This window comes from Mytilus californianus, unplaced genomic scaffold (assembly GCF_021869535.1).
Source record: "Mytilus californianus isolate M0D057914Y unplaced genomic scaffold, xbMytCali1.0.p SCAF_16, whole genome shotgun sequence".
In the NCBI taxonomy this organism is placed as follows: Eukaryota; Metazoa; Mollusca; class Bivalvia; order Mytilida; family Mytilidae; genus Mytilus; species Mytilus californianus.
Genome location: NW_026262648.1, coordinates 3,396,304 through 3,414,126, shown reverse-complemented (window position 1 = coordinate 3,414,126; position 17,823 = coordinate 3,396,304). Strand labels below are relative to the sequence as shown.

The following is a 17,823-nucleotide window of genomic DNA, read 5'->3' as shown; positions in this document are numbered from 1 at the left end:
GGTGATTGCTATTGTAAACATCGATGCAAATCCGCCTATATATAAATAATAAATGCATGTACTGCATACTTCAAAAATTTTGGTAGGGGTGTGCCATTTTTGCCTAAAAATGTACCCATTTTGATATAACATTCACTAATAGTTGTTACCTATATCTATATATAAATGTATACAAAGAATGATCTTTACTTATATACAACATTTTAATTTTAAAATGCATAGTTCAGGGACTTTATATTTATGAAAATATAAAGTCCCTGATTGATTTAATTACCACAATTGGCCATTAATATAAGATTTCTAAAATAACATATTTATATAAGATATGTATATACTTCAAATCAATATAAAGTTATGAAAGGACAATGCATATCAATATAGAATGTCATTAAAAAGAAGTGTCATATATATAAAATCTCGCATATTTATGATCAAGATTTTTGGCATATCCACGTATACCCATTAATAGGAAGTTACACCCCTCCTTTCGTGGATATTAGGCTACCTGAAGATATACAAGACTTTCGATACACGTATATTTTTTTTGGGCTAGAAGTAAAATATCAGTCATTTCCAAGAATAAAGTTGATAATTCCAAGATTAAAGTTAGAAATTCCAAGATTAAATTTGATAATTCCAAGATTAAAGTTGGAAATTCTAAGATTAAAGTTGATAATTCCAAGATTAAAGTTGATAATTCCAAGATTAAAGTTGATAATTCCAAGATTAAAGTTGGAAATTCCAAGTTTAACGTTGACAATTCCAAGATTAAAGTTAATAATTCCAAGATTAAAGTTGGCCCTAATAAGCTTCGGTAAAAATATAGGTTTGGACAGATTGTAGGGCCGTGAATGTACATATGTGGATAACATTTATTTAATTTAATGTTTAGTTGTGTTTTAATTTATTGATAACAAAATCAATATTTATACTGATTAAAACAATATTCAAAGATCTATTTACAGTGTTGAATTGGTAACCTTTTAGAATAATTTTATTTGAAGGATCGACAAGTTTACCTGGATCGTATCTAAATTTACAGGCTCGGTAAAAACAACTCAGTAAAAATTAGGATGTGCAATCCCGTTTGTAATAAGTTGTCTACAGGTACAGACAGACCTCCAAACCAAATCGGTGTATCTATGAAAATTCAACTATAGCGAAATTGGAATTGTGTTTTTTATGATTCACATTTTAAATTTATATTGACACATGTTCAAGTTGAATAGTAAAGGGGTACTTCGTATTAAAATGTCACAATTCTTTACCAAGAATGTGTATTGTAAAAATAAACCGTTAGAACACTTTGAGAATTATATCGTATTATATTTGTTATGGTTTAGGCAATATATAACAAAGAACAAATTCCTACTTCTAATTAACAACATACCATTTAAATTTTCTGTATTACGAAGTAGCTTACTAAACACAGATTTTAGATTCTGGGATATATTAGTTACTTCCGGTTCATACGTTTACAAGGGGTTATATTCGGTGTTAAATTGTGACTGGTACATGCATTCTAAATATATGGTTGCTGGATGATGGCTACTTTCTAAGATAATAAGTACGAAAAGGCTTCTGCGATTTCTTTACGGTCACTTAGACTTATTGTTCTAATGAATGACTACGTGAATCCCATTCCAATTCAATACACCCCAGACTAATGACATTATCATATACGAGTATGTAAACTCTTAAAACAAATAAAAATTTCTAACATTTCAAGGTAGAACATCCAATAGGATGTCAGCGTAGCAATTTCGCAAACTGAGTAACTGAATTGCTAGAAATAATACGTAACTCCAAAAAGAAAGGTTTAAATTAAAAAGGCACGAGTTGTCATGTCATATATAATGTTTCAAATTTGTTTCGAGATGTGGCAGCACATATACAATGTTAAAGAAAACAGAAAAAGTAGATTTGTATGCAAAACATATTTATATTCATACACATTTTTGATGATAAACTGATCGACTTTAACTTTCCTATTGTTATATATTTTTTTCCTTGATGGCGATGTTCTGTTGGCTCTGTCATATGGAGTTTACATATTTCAGTTGAATGAACGTAATATTTTCATAACCATACTTTTACATCAGGAATATAGGTATCATATATTGCTTAAAATCATTTAAAAAAAATCATCATTAGTATAAAGATATATTGTTATAAGTATGGTTCCACGAGGAATTTTGCATCCAGCCTTTCTACATTGATTATTAACACTGGACACTTTTAATTTGCAAAACACTCATTTGCAAATCCGCCGCCGCCTCTCCTTAGACCTACAGTGTCGTGTATATAACCAAAATGTGCAGAATAACATGGGATTCAATAATTTCATTGCTTTTTTGCTGTTATTATTATATATATTTTGTAATTTGATTTAGAAAAACATGGGATTTTCAATATCCCATGGGATAATGCAAATCCCATGGGATTGACCATTATCCCATGGGATTTCGGTTAAATCCCATAGGATTTTTTTGGGTCCCATGGGATAATTGTAGTCCCATGGGATATTTGTTGTCCCATGGGACAAATAAAATCCCATGGGACTATAATTATCCCATGGGATATTTAATATCCCATGGGACAAAATAAAATCCTATTGAATTCAAATTATAAATATACAATAATGTGTATGTTACAATGAATTCTGTTTGGTAGTAAAAAGTTTATAATATATATATGAGTGTATTTTGGTTTTTTTCATTTTGTCACAAACATGTTTTTAATTTGTTTATATGACAATAAAGATTATTATTATTTTGGAAAGTATAATACTATTTAAAGTCAAAAAATAAAATCCTTTAACTGAAATAAAATTATGACATGTCTTAATAAAAGAAAAAAATATTGATTTGAAATCTTTGTCTTGTTTGTTTTATTATGAAAAATAGAACTGAAAAAAATATTTCATATTCTGACTGAATAAATTGACAAAGCACAGTTAATAGTTTACTCTTTTCATGAGTTAAAGTTTTCTTTGTTATAGTTCCATTGCAATACATGCAAACAATTTGAATCTTATACCTTTGTGGTGTTCATAATATTACGTTTATATTTGCAAATTTATAAAATAAATACTTTTCCTGTTAAGTTTTAGTTTTCTTGTTTCAGCTTGCTATGTACAATTATTCAGTCCACTATATAAGAGTCAAGTAAATAAATTATTTCATCCACTAGAATATTCCTACAATTCTTAGACAAAACATTTTTGCAATCTGTTCTTCAAAAATCTTCCTCCGTACATCTTTATTGGATGGAGTGATTTAAATGAGTGGACAAAGCAAGTTCATTTGGACAACAAAATTCTAATATATTTTTTCATTCCTCCCTTCTTTCAATTGATAATTATGTTGTTGCATTTACATGATTAAGTTCTTGTGCATCTAGGATGATGATGATATGACTCCTTTTTGTTTATAGTCATTATGATGAAATTTCCTCTTTCTTATGTAGGAAAAAAACACATTCCATTTCAAATTAATAAAAAAGTCACACTATGTAGAAAATATCAACTTTAAGTTTTCTGTTCAGTATTGACTTGTTGAATGATGATCATGAAAACCAAGATGTCTGACCTACAAATACACAAAACTCAAAAATTATATATGAAGAGAAATACAGCAATAAAATGGCTATTTTATCATGTTTATGTACATTTTGATAAAACTTTCATTTGAATATTTAGAATTGTAAGAACTCTTATTTCAGTGCTTTGTGTCTATGGTTTTCATATTAGTTGTTTTTTGTGCCTTGTTGCAGTCTTTTGAGTTAAGCCAATTGCAACAAATGTTTACAGTTTGTTCAAATGTTGTGCTGTTATTAAAACCACTGTCCCAGGTTAGGGGTGGGTTGGGTGCTCAAAAAATGTTTATTTTATTACTGTAAATTCAGAAATTATTGCGTGCATTTATTATTGCGATTTTGTCATTTTAGATTAAAATGCGATTTAAATTTTTGCGATATTTAGAAATATCCTGTTCATTTCCTATAAAAAAAATCAAAATGCGAGATTAAATTATTGCGATAATAAACTTGTCGCATTTTCTCAAAAATAAAAACATCGTAATAATTTCTGAATTTACAGTAGTTGATATTTGCTTTGAATTAGCTGTCAGTAACTGTGAGTACTAATAGATCTGTATGTTGAGTCTTTTTTGTTAAAGGGAATGAATAAATTTCCAGCCACTTCCGGTCTGTGTTTTTGGTAGCTGTTTTTCTGCTTTGTTGCATTCGAATGAGTTAATAAAATTGAGAATGAAAATGGGAATGTATCAAATTAACCTGACCAAAGAGCAGAAAAAAGCCCTTTTCAACTGATTTTATAGTTTTTATATTTTCATATTGAACTGACACTTACACCACTGTCCTTAATTAGAGGAGGATTTGGTGCCAGCAAATATGTTAAACCATGCCACATTTTGTAAGTGGCTGTCCCAAGTCAGGGGCCTGTTATTCAGTGGTTGTCAATTGTTGCTATATATCATATTTGTTTTTTGTTTTGTGCAAAAATCAGGCACTTAGCTTTCGCCTTTGTGGTGTTTCCCCCAAGCATGTTTAGCATGGATAGACACCATGACCTTTTTGAATTGTTTTACATTTGTTATTTCATGGCCTTTTATAGATTACTATGCAGTATAGGGTTTGCTCATTGTCGAAGGCTGTACAGTGAACTAATTTTGTTAAATTTAATGTCATTTGATTTCTATTGGAGAAAAGTCTCAATGGCAATCATACCACTTCATATCTTTATATCAACCATGCCATATTTTGCCTGTCCAAAGTTCAGTGGTTGATGTTGGTTCACGTCCGTCATATTTGTTTTTTCATAACTTGTTTTTTTTTATAAATTAGTCTGGTTTATTTGAAGTTTGAATTGATGTTTTGTTCCAAATTTTGTTTGTGGTGTCTTTTATAGATGTCTATATTATGTATAGGGTATGGGTTTTCTCATTATTTACAGGTCTGTTGGCCTCTAATAAGTAATTGCATTGCTTACATCCACTTAATTGAACTCTGGTGGATAATTTTCTCATTTATCATACCACATCTTATTTTCATAATAATCATTATTCAAGGGCAATAACTTTTATAGAAGTGGACTTACCATTTAGGCTTTGTTGACGTCTGTAAATCTATTTTTGTTGATAATTTCTTTTGTTTATAGTTTCCTTTTATCTTTAATATTCTTGCCCTACACATAAAAGGGTAAACATTATCATTTAATGACAATAACTACTATTACATAATTAATACTAGTAGGCAACTGACAATTTTGGATCATTTGTATATCTTGTCTTGCTCATCATTTTTGGTGTTTAATATTATCAATATTCTATGAAAATGAGGTCACATTAATATTAACCTTGGCAGACAGACATCTTCTTATTTTTATATGACGACTTGCAGTCATTCCATACACTAACAAGTAGACATATGCTTATAATATCTGATAAAATGAAAAAAACAAGAAAACTTAGCATTGACCAAAGAACCATAAATTCGGTCATGGTTATATGAATCTGCCAGACAGACATGCATAGGGGCGTAGCTGCTGTTAGGCACTTTAGGCACGTGCCTACACATATTTTAAAAAAAAAAAAAAAAAATTTTGTATTAAAAAAGATGACAACGCTATCTGTAGATGCACATGAAGTCGTCAAAATTCTTTAATTATCAAATGTAATTTGTACACTAGTCTATCATCCTGAGTGAATGGAGTATTAGGTAGAATTGTATGTATGGTCAGAAAGGGGATGTTAACTGATGGCTGGTGTAGAGAGAATGCCACGCTCTTTGCATGTTAAGAACACTTGCAACAACTCTTTGAGGGGTCCGTAGGTGGTCTGCTGAAAGGCAAAATTTCCGTCCCTATCCAATAAACCCTCATTTACCTAGCTCCGCTACGCGTCCCAAGGTAAACTCAATTTGCGAAAGTAAAATCTACGTTGTACGAAGGCCACACTTAAAATACAATTCAGTTATCTCCTAATTTTCTAATGGCACTTTCAAATTTTCAAACCTTCATCCTGGACGACCCCTATTACAGGACCTAATGGCTACCTGTATTTATTGTAAAAATTTTTTTGTCCTGAACATGCATAACTATTTGCCACTGGACATCAAGTTAGCAATCAATCAATCAACTAGCTTTCAGTTACTTCGAGTACTCTCAGATCTACGTGTAATGACCATAGTTATTCCTAAGCAGGTAGGGATTTTACAGTAGAGGATATCAGAAAATATGAATTTCTTGAATTTTGTCACGATAGTATGAACAGAACCGAACTTCTACATTGGGCATCAACTGTGTGTGAGAGTCAAAAGATGGATGGTCCATCGGTAGCCTAAAGGATAGTATTATTATATATAGTAGTCTCAGTGTTTACGTGCCTATTCTTTTAATTAAGGATCGTCTAGTCTCAGTGTTTACGTGCCTATTCTTTTAATTAAGGATCGTCTATTATGTACTACCAATTAACGTATATATCAACTATCCTCAATCAGAAAGGAATAGATGTGAAATAAAATGCTCCGCTGGGCGCAGTGCAGCTTGATACGACCGCAGAGGTTGAACCCTGAACAGTTGGGGAAAGTATGGACACAACATTCAAGCTTGATACACACTGAATTTGGATTGTGATTAAATATTTGACACAGCATAGGTTTCTGACACAGAATGAATGTGGTCTAAGAACTTATAAATTATTAATTGACCTATTCAAACCATATCATTATTATTTGCTTTTACATATAAATCAGAAATAACCAATTTAAAATGGAAAATTTTAAAAGAAAAAAAAAAGGAAAAAAAATCCTTCCCTCCAAATTTTTTGAACCCCCTTATGATTCATCACCCCCAAACTCAATCTAAGCCTTCCCTTTATGGTATGGTACCTTGCAGTACAATTTCAGAGAGATCCATACACTTGAACACAAGTTATTGTCTGGAAACTAGAAAAATGCTTGTTTTTTTGCCCCTTTTTGGCCCCAAATTCTTAAACGTTTAGGGCAATTACCCCCAAACTCAAACCCAGCTTTCCATTTGTGATATGGAACATTGTAGTACAATTTCATAAAGATCCATACACTTACACACAAGTTATTGTCCTGAAACTAGAAAAATGCTTGTTTTTTGCCCCTTTTTGGCCCCTAATTCCTAAAATTTTGAGGCAATTACCCCCAAAATCAATCCCAGCCTTCCCTTTGTGGTATGGTACCTTGTAGTACAATTTCAGAGAGATCCATACACTTGAACACAAGTTATTGTCTGGAAACTAGAAAAATGCTTATTTTTGGCCCTTTTTGGCCCCTTATTCCTAAACGTTTTGGGCAATTACCCCCAAACTCAATTCCAGCTTTCTCTTTGTGATATGGAACCTTGTAGTACAATTTCAGAAAGATCCATACACTTACACACAAGTTATTGTCATGAAACTAGAAAAATGCTTGTTTATTGCCCCTTTTTTGGCCCCTAATTCCTAAAATTTTGAGGCAATTACCCCAAAAAACAATCCCAGCATTCCATTTGTGATATGGAACCTTGTACATGTAGTACAATTTTATAAAGATCCATACACTTACACACAAGTTATTGTCCTGAAACTAGAAAAATGCTTGTTTTTGCCCCTTTTTGGCCCCTAATTCCTAAAATTTTGAGGCAATTACCCCCAAAATTAATCCAAGCCTTCCCTTTGTGGTATGGTACCTTGCAGTACAATTTCAGAGAGATCCATACACTTGAACACAAGTTATTGTCTGGAAACTAGAAAAATGCTTGTTTTTTTGCCCCTTTTTGGCCCCAAATTCTTAAACGTTTAGGGCAATTACCCCCAAACTCAAACCCAGCTTTCCATTTGTGATATGGAACATTGTAGTACAATTTCATAAAGATCCATACACTTACACACAAGTTATTGTCCTGAAACTAGAAAAATGCTTGTTTTTTGCCCCTTTTTGGCCCCTAATTCCTAAAATTTTGAGGCAATTACCCCCAAAATCAATCCCAGCCTTCCCTTTGTGGTATGGTACCTTGTAGTACAATTTCAGAGAGATCCATACACTTGAACACAAGTTATTGTCTGGAAACTAGAAAAATGCTTATTTTTGGCCCTTTTTGGCCCCTTATTCCTAAACGTTTTGGGCAATTACCCCCAAACTCAATTCCAGCTTTCTCTTTGTGATATGGAACCTTGTAGTACAATTTCAGAAAGATCCATACACTTACACACAAGTTATTGTCATGAAACTAGAAAAATGCTTGTTTATTGCCCCTTTTTTGGCCCCTAATTCCTAAAATTTTGAGGCAATTACCCCAAAAAACAATCCCAGCATTCCATTTGTGATATGGAACCTTGTACATGTAGTACAATTTTATAAAGATCCATACACTTACACACAAGTTATTGTCCTGAAACTAGAAAAATGCTTGTTTTTGCCCCTTTTTGGCCCCTAATTCCTAAAATTTTGAGGCAATTACCCCCAAAATTAATCCAAGCCTTCCCTTTGTGGTATGGTACCTTGCAGTACAATTTCAGAGAGATCCATACACTTGAACACAAGTTATTGTCTGGAAACTAGAAAAATGCGTATTTTGTGCCCCTTTTTGGCCCCTTATTCCTAAACATTTTGGGCAATTACCTCCAAACTCAATTGAAGCTTTTCAGTTGTGACATGGAACCTTGTAGTACAATTTCAGAAAGATCTATACACTTACACACAAGTTATTGTCATGAAACTAGAAAAATGCTTGTTTTTTCCCCCTTTTTTGGCCCCTAATTCCCAAAATTTTTAGGCAATTACCCCTAAAATCAATCCCAGCATTCCCTTTGTGGTATGGAACCCTGTGGTACAATATCAGAGAGATCCATAAACTAACACACAAGTTATGTCTGGAAGTTACAAAAATGCTTATTTTTGGCCCCTAATTCCCTAACTGTTGGTACCATAACCCCCAAAATCAATCCTAACCTTCCTTTTGAGGTATTGATCCTTATGGTAAAATTTCATAAAGATCAATTCACTTAAACTAAAGTTAGAGTGCGAAAACCAATGTGTCTTCAAACGACGACGACGAAGACAACACCAACGTCATACCAATATACGACCACAAAATTTTTTTGCAGTCGTATAAAAACTAAATAGGATGTACTGCTTAATTAAAGGGCTATGCTGATCTAAGCTGGGCAATGCATATTGTAAATAATTTTTTTTTTTTAGATTTCCGATCCTACTGCTCTAATTCACCAATTTTTTATAATTCTTCGAACTTTTCTTCATGTATATTCATGATATTATCATGATAAAATAACCAGTAAATTTAATATTTTTTGTACACAAAATTCTGCAAATAAAATGCTGAAAACCGTTTTCCATCGAGGGCTTTGCCCCCCTGAACCCCCTACCAGGGCTCTGCCCTGGACCTGCTGGGGCCTTAAGTGGCCCCCAGCCGCAATTTGTGCCTACAGTTGATTGGAAACCTAGCTACCCCCCTGTTGCACACCTTACAGTTGTTACATCCGCCAAATATAATTTACCTGTTGCTTAAAGCATATGATAAACTGACAAAACAATGCAAACTTTTCATTGACCAATGAACCATGAAAATGAGGTCATGGTCATATTAAACATGCCAGACAATCATGTGCATCTTACAATCATTCCATTCACCAAATATAGGGGTCTTATTGCTAAAAGTATCCGAAAAATAGACCAAACCACAAAAATGCACCTTACAATCATTCCATACACCAAATATAGTTGACCTATTGCTAATTTGAAAATAGAAAAACTGACCAAAAAACAAAAAAATAACATTGAGCAATGAACCATGAAAATGAGGTCAAGGTCGATTAAAACATGCCAGACTAACATACATCCTTAAAAATTTTCATACACCAAATATACTTGACATGCTGCATACAGTATTAAAAAAACTGGACATTTTTACCTCGGAATAGTGATGTCATGGACTAGGAAAATTAGTCTGGGGACATAAATTACTGACATCGGACTAAATATACTAGTAAATTCTGTATCCATGGACTTTTAATACTAGTTATATTTGTCTGACCAGACAATTTTCATTATTTTTACCAGGACTAATTTATCTCTTACACTAGTTCTCAGAGAGGCATGTCACCTTACCTTGACACATTATTCTGACTCTGAACAAACCAGTATTTGCTCTTACTCCTTAATAATACTGCGTGCTTAGGGGAGAAGCAGCAAATACCAACTTTAAAGTCTTTGGTTTTACCCATTTGGATTCAAAATAAACAACCTTCTGCACTTGAGGTGAACACGCTACCACGAGACCAGGCAGTATAATATAAGGAGTTTATCCAAGATTTAAAATGGACAGTAGATTTTTTTTTCAACATTCTGAACATTTCTACCCTTGTCAGATATTGTCTATCTATTTTGGCCCTTTTGTAGCTTATGACGCAGTTTGGCTTTTTAGCCCATTGTTGAAATCTGTACGGTGACCTATAGTTGTTAACTTCTACGTCTTTAGTTTCTGTTGAAGAGCCGTCACATTGGCAATGATACCATATCTGTATATATTTTTGTCATGTAGGTGTAAGGAGACAACCTTTTGATTTTCTGATGGGATAAAAAGGGGAGACAGATTTTTTATCACCTGGCATGATTAGTTTTTCAGGGTTCGTAAGGGTAGAAAACCTGGCAAATTGTAACAAACCCCTGTGGTACGTCTATTTTTGCCAAAAGATTAGTCCAAATAATTATGACGTCTTGCAAGGCTATTTTAACTTCTTTCTGTGCACGTAATAGTCAAAGTTGTGACTGAGTTCGGAAATATGCAGATAAATAGATAGATAAAAAATAAAATAGCCTTGCAAGACGTCATAATTATTTGGCCTACCAAAAGATGTAACCTAAGTCTTACTTGTTTGGGGAAGACGGGATTAACCGAACCACTATTCAATCTAAATCAGTGAACTGAATTATTGTCTTTTGCAGTAGTCCGAGTCGACATCTGTAACTAATCATGCAAATTGATAGTCAACAGTATACTAGCTTACAACAAAGAATCACTGGTGACAGGGGAGTGTAACCGATAAATTGATCCTGAATCAGATAAGATTTTCCCAGTAACGGAGAACCCCTTTCTTTGAGTAAATATAAATGATCATAAATAGTGATTGGGGGTCTCACAAATAAATATAAATCTGAATTACAGGAACATCGATTAGCAAAGTAAACTTACATATTAATCTCGAAGTTATTTACGGTAAAGACAGACTGTGCTCCTGAATTAAGGTATTATACATTTGTGTATTTTACTCGGTGTGGGGGGGGGGTTCACTTCCTATATAAACAAGGTATTTTACTGCTACAAGATATTTGATTTGCTAATCACGCACCCGTTGCTGAGCAGAGAACCATACTTTCAAGCCAGGGACAGTCTATACTAACAGTTAGTATAGAAAGTCCCCGCTGTAAAAAGGCAGGCAAATCCTAACAGTACTGTAACTTAATGATAAATGTATGTCAAGTTACAGCACCTCACCCAGCACAGTTAGCACACTGGTGTGTGTCAATATCTTATAATATAAAACTGCGTAGGTTCATATCGTTTGATTCAACGTTTTTTTCGGATATTTTTTATGACCGTTGTCAACATGGTCAAATCCGACCTGCCACTTTGCAACCTGACCTGCAAAAATATAATTCGACTAAAAACAATGCCAGTCATAATTGCTTTTTTGAGACTTGGCGACTAAAAAGTTTTAAAATGTGACCTTTTGACCCTACTTGGAATTCTCCATTCATCGGCATCTGTCGGTGTGGCTAAAAAGGGGGCATTGTCAAGTTTTGTTTGGGGACAAAAAAATGTTTCTATCTTTATTAAAAAAAAAATCAAGACCAATCATAAACTTTTTTTTTCAAAACTCAGTGTCGTATTTTATTGTTTTCCCAGCAATTGTTAATAAAAGCTTAAAATGTTTGTTTGACTTCCCTCCTGATTTTTTTTTTCTCAAGAAATTATAGAATCAGTAAATGGATATATATATATATGTCTGTGGTCACCGTCATGCATTTAGATAAGAAATTCCAGCATGCATCATCAAATAATTCATGTGTATTTGTGACATCAACATAACTGAAACATCAAGTTATATTATTTCCCAGTAATTATGTAAATCATTTTGATTTACAATTATATATGTCTGGGACTTATAAAATTGAGAATGGAAATGGGGAATGTGTCAAAGAGGCAACAACCCGACCATAGAACAGACAACAGCAGAAGGTCACCAACAGGTCTTCAATGCAGCGAGAAATTCCCGCACCCGGAGGCGACGGTCCTTCAGCTGGCCCCTAAACAAATATATATACTAGTTCAGTGATAATGAACGCCATACTAAACTCCAAATTGTACACAAGAAACTAAAATTAAAAATGATACAAGACTAACAAAGGCTATATGCATGCATATATCTCACAGGCACTTGTCTCAGAAAAAAAAATCCTCTATACTTTAATAAAGGTATATAGGAAATAAAATTCTGAGACATTTGCCTGTGATATATCTGTCAGTCCCAGAATAATAAATATAATTGTATCTTAATCTTTGGAAAAATCCGATTATTAAATTGTTAAATTCTTTTACTTCATAATTATGTCAAAGTATACTTTTTAAAGTTTTAAATTTTAAAGTTAAAATGAATATTCCGTTTTGATCTGAGGAAAACTTTTTAAACTGTAATGACATGGTCAGTCAACTGATTTGTTGTATGGCTGATTACAGGTAATTAAAGCATGCAGTAATTTTCCATTAAGACAGTGCGTGTACCCTGGGGTGTGTATAACGTATTAGAAATACCATAGTTTTCTAGAGAACATCCTGTCTTTGTGTAATACAGATTAATTGATGACATTACACAAAATTTCTTTCGTTAAATGTAGTTAAGTACCTGTGTCCATTCCCTATTGCAACACTACAAATTTTTCGAAGATATAAATGTTAAAATAAAAAAAAAAAAACATTTATATAAAATAAAGAAGAAAAAAAGTAGCAAATAAACTTATGTAACATTGAGTAAACATAATTTCACTTTACATGTACGAACCCTTGAGAAAACGTGTATATAGATGTGTTTAAAAAGGCCAATTCCCAGTGGATTTATTTCACACTAGGACCACAGGCACTTGTCTCAGAATTTTGTTTCCTATATACCTTAATATAACATTAAAAGTATATAGGAATTTTTTTTTCTGAGACAAGTGCCTGTTACTAGGACCTAAGATAACTAGAACTAAGTTCATTGGAAAGTCTTTTTGTCTGATACATGTATACCTATAGATAATGTACATAATTAAGAACAGCTTCAAATATATGCCTATAAATTAACGGTACGTCTAAAAACCGCTCAGGACCTCCTGAGTGCAGACAGGACATAAAAAGTCACTCAGGACATGTATATATGTTTTAGTGAGCGTTGAGGGTAAACATTCGATAGATAATTTAATTTTTTATCTTATAATTTTGGTTTTGATAAAATCAAACCAACATTAAAGAAGTAATTTGGGATACGTCATGCATGACCGATGATCATATTCAATACCAATAATCATTTTGATTAGGTCGTTTGATCTTTAATAATTAGGACTGATTGATGATGGTTTTAAACACATACAAGTAAACTTTGCAAAAAAAAAAAAAAAAAACGCGTTTCCCTTGAAAAATTATAATAATACATGAATATTGTTTTTACAAAAAAAAAGTTAAATACATTTGTCGTTTTGTATGTAATAATTGAAGCCATTTAGAAATATAAGAAATCTTCACATAGTCGGGAAATTTTCAATTCAAGTTATTTCATTTGAAAACGTTAAAAAATATAGATCTTATTCGATGTAAAATGTGGGGTCCTTGGAGATCAAAACCCCGTTTAAATAGGGTTTGTCTACTTTCGTCTATTGCCGAACATTCTATAATCAAGGATTTGTACAAATCCTTGCTATAATATAATGAATCGCGTCGCCAATATCACCACCATTACATAAAGTACAAATACAATCTTCTCCTAGATATTTGGCATCTAACTATTTCAATAGGAAATTTTGAGTCGAAACTGAAGTACCAAATCGACAAAAAGAATCACTATTTTTTGTAGTAGTAGGCGTCGAAAATTAACTGTTTATAATCTTTTTTGTCGGCTAAATTAATTGAAACTCCTGAAATAATTTAACATTATCTATAGACAGCTTACAAATGCAAATCTTTTAAGAAGTATGTGAGTGTATAGTAATAATTTGTTCATTAACCCCCCTTTTTCCTTCTATAAAATTACATTGTAATCGATTTTATTTCCAAATTTGTGGTTGCTATGATTGACACTTAGAACGTACAACAAAAAGTAACAAGTAAAAAGTCACGATTTAGTTTTGGGATATTTTTTTCTTTGAATAAACTTAATTTTAAAAACGTTTCAGTATTTTTCTGAAACATTTTTAAAAGGAAACGGACTTGTAAACAAAATTTATTTTTGAATATTAATATTGAACAATGACTGTTAAGAAACCAATCTGCCAAAGTGGTTTGGTAATTAACTGGCTTCATGCTGTCAAAAATGTCTCCTTTTTATAAGTTATTGATAAAAAAAAAAAAAACTATTTGAAGGCGAATTAATCATTTCCTCAACTAAATACCATCTATAAATAAAGTCAATTCGTCAAGAACTTTCTCTCATATATTTAAACAATTGTAAAATAATTAATTTAAACTTTTGTACTGCGACTTTCTGTCCGCTTACTTACCAATACTTAATAATTATTCCTTGTTAAGTTTTTTCATATCTATTTACGAATACTTATAATGTGATAATTTTTCCGGATGCTTTTTATCCTATTTTCATATAAAACAACCATGTTACCCGTAGAACGGAGTTAAGTGCAAATTTAGGAATTTAGTGCTTAAAATTTTCAACAACAAAATTTTACACTTTCATTTACCTGGATTTTTTTCTACGCTTCGAAGCCGCCACCCTGTATAAAACATAGCCAACACCTCGCATGGCGTATTCACGATGTGGAGGGATTGACAATATACAATCAAACTTAGCAATATACGGCAAGTAAGTAATTGGGTGTTGAATGCCAGTAGATCTGAATTTATAAATTTGTAAATTGAATTTAACCTGTTTAGAACATGTATTGTTGAATTGTTTAATAAAATTACACACATAATCTGGGCTGATATGCATAAAACCCAAGGTATCAATGAAACTGGGTCTGCATGAAAAAATGACTTATCACATAGTACCAGAACCTATGTTTACTGTTAGCTGATAAGAAAATATAGCTGTAGGCCTAGTTGAAAATCTTTACAAATTATTTATTCTTTTAATTTCTATTTGACTGTCTGGATGCTTCTTATGTGTTTTAAATGTTTGCGTTTTGTATGCTATAGTAAAGTTTTATAGACTGTTGTACGTCATTTGGTCGTTTTTAAGTTTTTGCCATGGCGTTGTCAGTATGTCTTCGACTTATAAGTTTTATATAATCTGCATCTCTTGTGCTGTATTTTAAAATGTATCTACACAATTGCTGCATCTTTACACATTCATCAATACACCAAAAAATATGAATAAAACTTTCGTATAAATAAAAATAAGGAGATGTGGTATGATTGGAAATGAAAAAACTATCCGCCAGGCCAGTTCAATTCAAAAACCTGATATAAGCAAATGTGACTTACTTACTTACTTTATAGTCAGAGAGATCATGAATCCGAATTCAAGGATACGAAGTGGGAAGGGGGTAGAGGTGGATTAAGGTGAGTGCATGGGGGCCCGTCCCTTTTTTAGAAAAAAAATTGGTTGATTATTTAGAGAATCACTGAAGCGGGTCCCCTCTTTATGCATGACAGTTAGTGTCTCCTTATGACATTTTCCGCAACTGGTGAGGACTTCATAAAAACATATTTAGTAAGTTTTTGTTTTGTGATAAAAAATGTATTTACAGTCACATAGACAGAAATAGGATAAAATAAACTACCGAAAGCTTAAGAGGGTATGGATGGGGGTTAACAGAATAGAGAATAACGGGCAAACAATAAAGATTAAAGAATAATGAAATGCTAAAATATGAGGAAAGAGAGTAATGAGCAAAAAGTGTAAGTTTGTAGAAATATAGCTAATAAAAAAATAAAGAACACAGAAAAAGTCTCTGCCCTATTACGTGTCGGTAACCTCCTCGACACGGTTCATTTTACGGCGGCTCATTTTTGTCTTAAGAATAAACATAATTGATAAGTTTCTTTCCCCTGCATTCCCCGATCGCTCTTGTAAATAGCACATTGGTCTCAAGACATTCGTACACTATTAATACGTTACAACACTTGCCGTCAGTACTCAAAATTGGAAAAACTATTAAATAAGAAGGTATAGAATATTAAAGCGCACACACTATTATCAACCACAGACATGATGTTTTTCTCAATTTGCATAAATCGTTATTCCGCAATACAACGAGGGTGATCATGGTGATGAAAACCTACCACTTTTAACACGGGCACCGGCATGCTGTGAATTTGAAAGTTTCCCAAATGAGTAACTATCCATTACTTTTCTAGTGTAAAGTTTTATTTAATACACATTTGATTTGAAATGGCATATCAGAGAGAGATATAAAAATATATCATAGGCTGATCCAGGTGGGGAGGTTGGGGGCCCGGCCCCCCCTTTCTTTGGAAAAATTTGGTTGATTTTATAGGGAATCACTAAAGCAAGACTAGAGCCGGCCCTCCCTTATGAAAAGTTCTGGATCCGCCAAATGAGAAAAACTCAAGAAATTGTTTTCAATTAAGATAAATACATGCAGTTAATAATGGTTTTCAGTTGTTTTTTAAAGCAGTGGCGGATTGAGTGTGTGTGGGGGGGGGGAGGAGTTCGGGACCCCCTTTTCTTGAAAAAATTTGGTTGATTATACAGGGAATCACTGAAGCATGACAGGAGCCGGCCCCCTCTTAGGCAGTCACTTATGAAAATTTCCGGATCCGCCACTGTAAAATCGTCATCAGTTGTGTTATATTAAAATTTGTATACCTGTATTCTATAGTGCAAATCAAAGGAAAATAATGTAAATTATCTGGTAGTAGCAATACAATATAAATATTGAGCAAAATTTCTACAAACTTTACCATACTCTATTCAACAATAAACATTATACATCAAGATAACAAAATAAAATTTAAAATCAGGGCGAATGGACCCAGGGCAAACAGATATTAACTTATTCAGGCTAACAAGTAATTAAGGTTGAATGTGAATCAGGGCGAACGGACCTAGATCCAAACTCCAGTAGGGTAACTCCTATAGGTCAAAAGTTCATGTTTATAAATTTCGTCAGGTCACCAGTACCTCACTAATCAAAATGAAACAACATGTTACAGACAATTTACATCTTTAATTTCAACATAATTTTGGTTTTGGTTATGAATATCTTTCTTCTACATTTTTGGATAATTACTCATTATCTGGCAAATTCCAAGTTGAACCTTCTTCCGTAGGCCTATCCCCACCAGAGACCAAATAATGCACAAGCATGACAAGTTAGGTATAGGTAACGATATGAATGGAACAATGAGAAAAAGCCATACCATCTAGCTAGCTATAAAAGGCTTTGAATAATATAAAATAAATCAAACAAGGAACTTAATGGTTTTGGGCAACTGTTTTGAATTTTAAAAAAAAGCTTTAACAATGTTAATTTTTTGTGTGCATTTATTTTTGCTAATTTTGAATAATGGACAAAAATGTAAGATTGATTATTGTGATTTAA

The 17,823-nt window shown here is 32.7% G+C and overlaps 1 protein-coding gene and 1 long non-coding RNA gene across 2 annotated transcripts in view; one reads left to right on the top strand and one right to left on the bottom strand.

The window, feature by feature from the left end:
- Positions 1 to 17,823, top strand: part of LOC127726088 (prolyl 4-hydroxylase subunit alpha-1-like) — a 134,545-nt gene that overhangs the window by 5,289 nt on the left and 111,433 nt on the right. The window lies entirely within an intron of this gene.
- Positions 2,957 to 5,597, bottom strand: LOC127726092 (uncharacterized). The gene is made up of 2 exons (XR_007993323.1): positions 5,120 to 5,597; positions 2,957 to 3,590 (listed from the first exon to the last, which is right to left on the bottom strand). It is a non-coding gene; the product is annotated as an uncharacterized LOC127726092 (long non-coding RNA).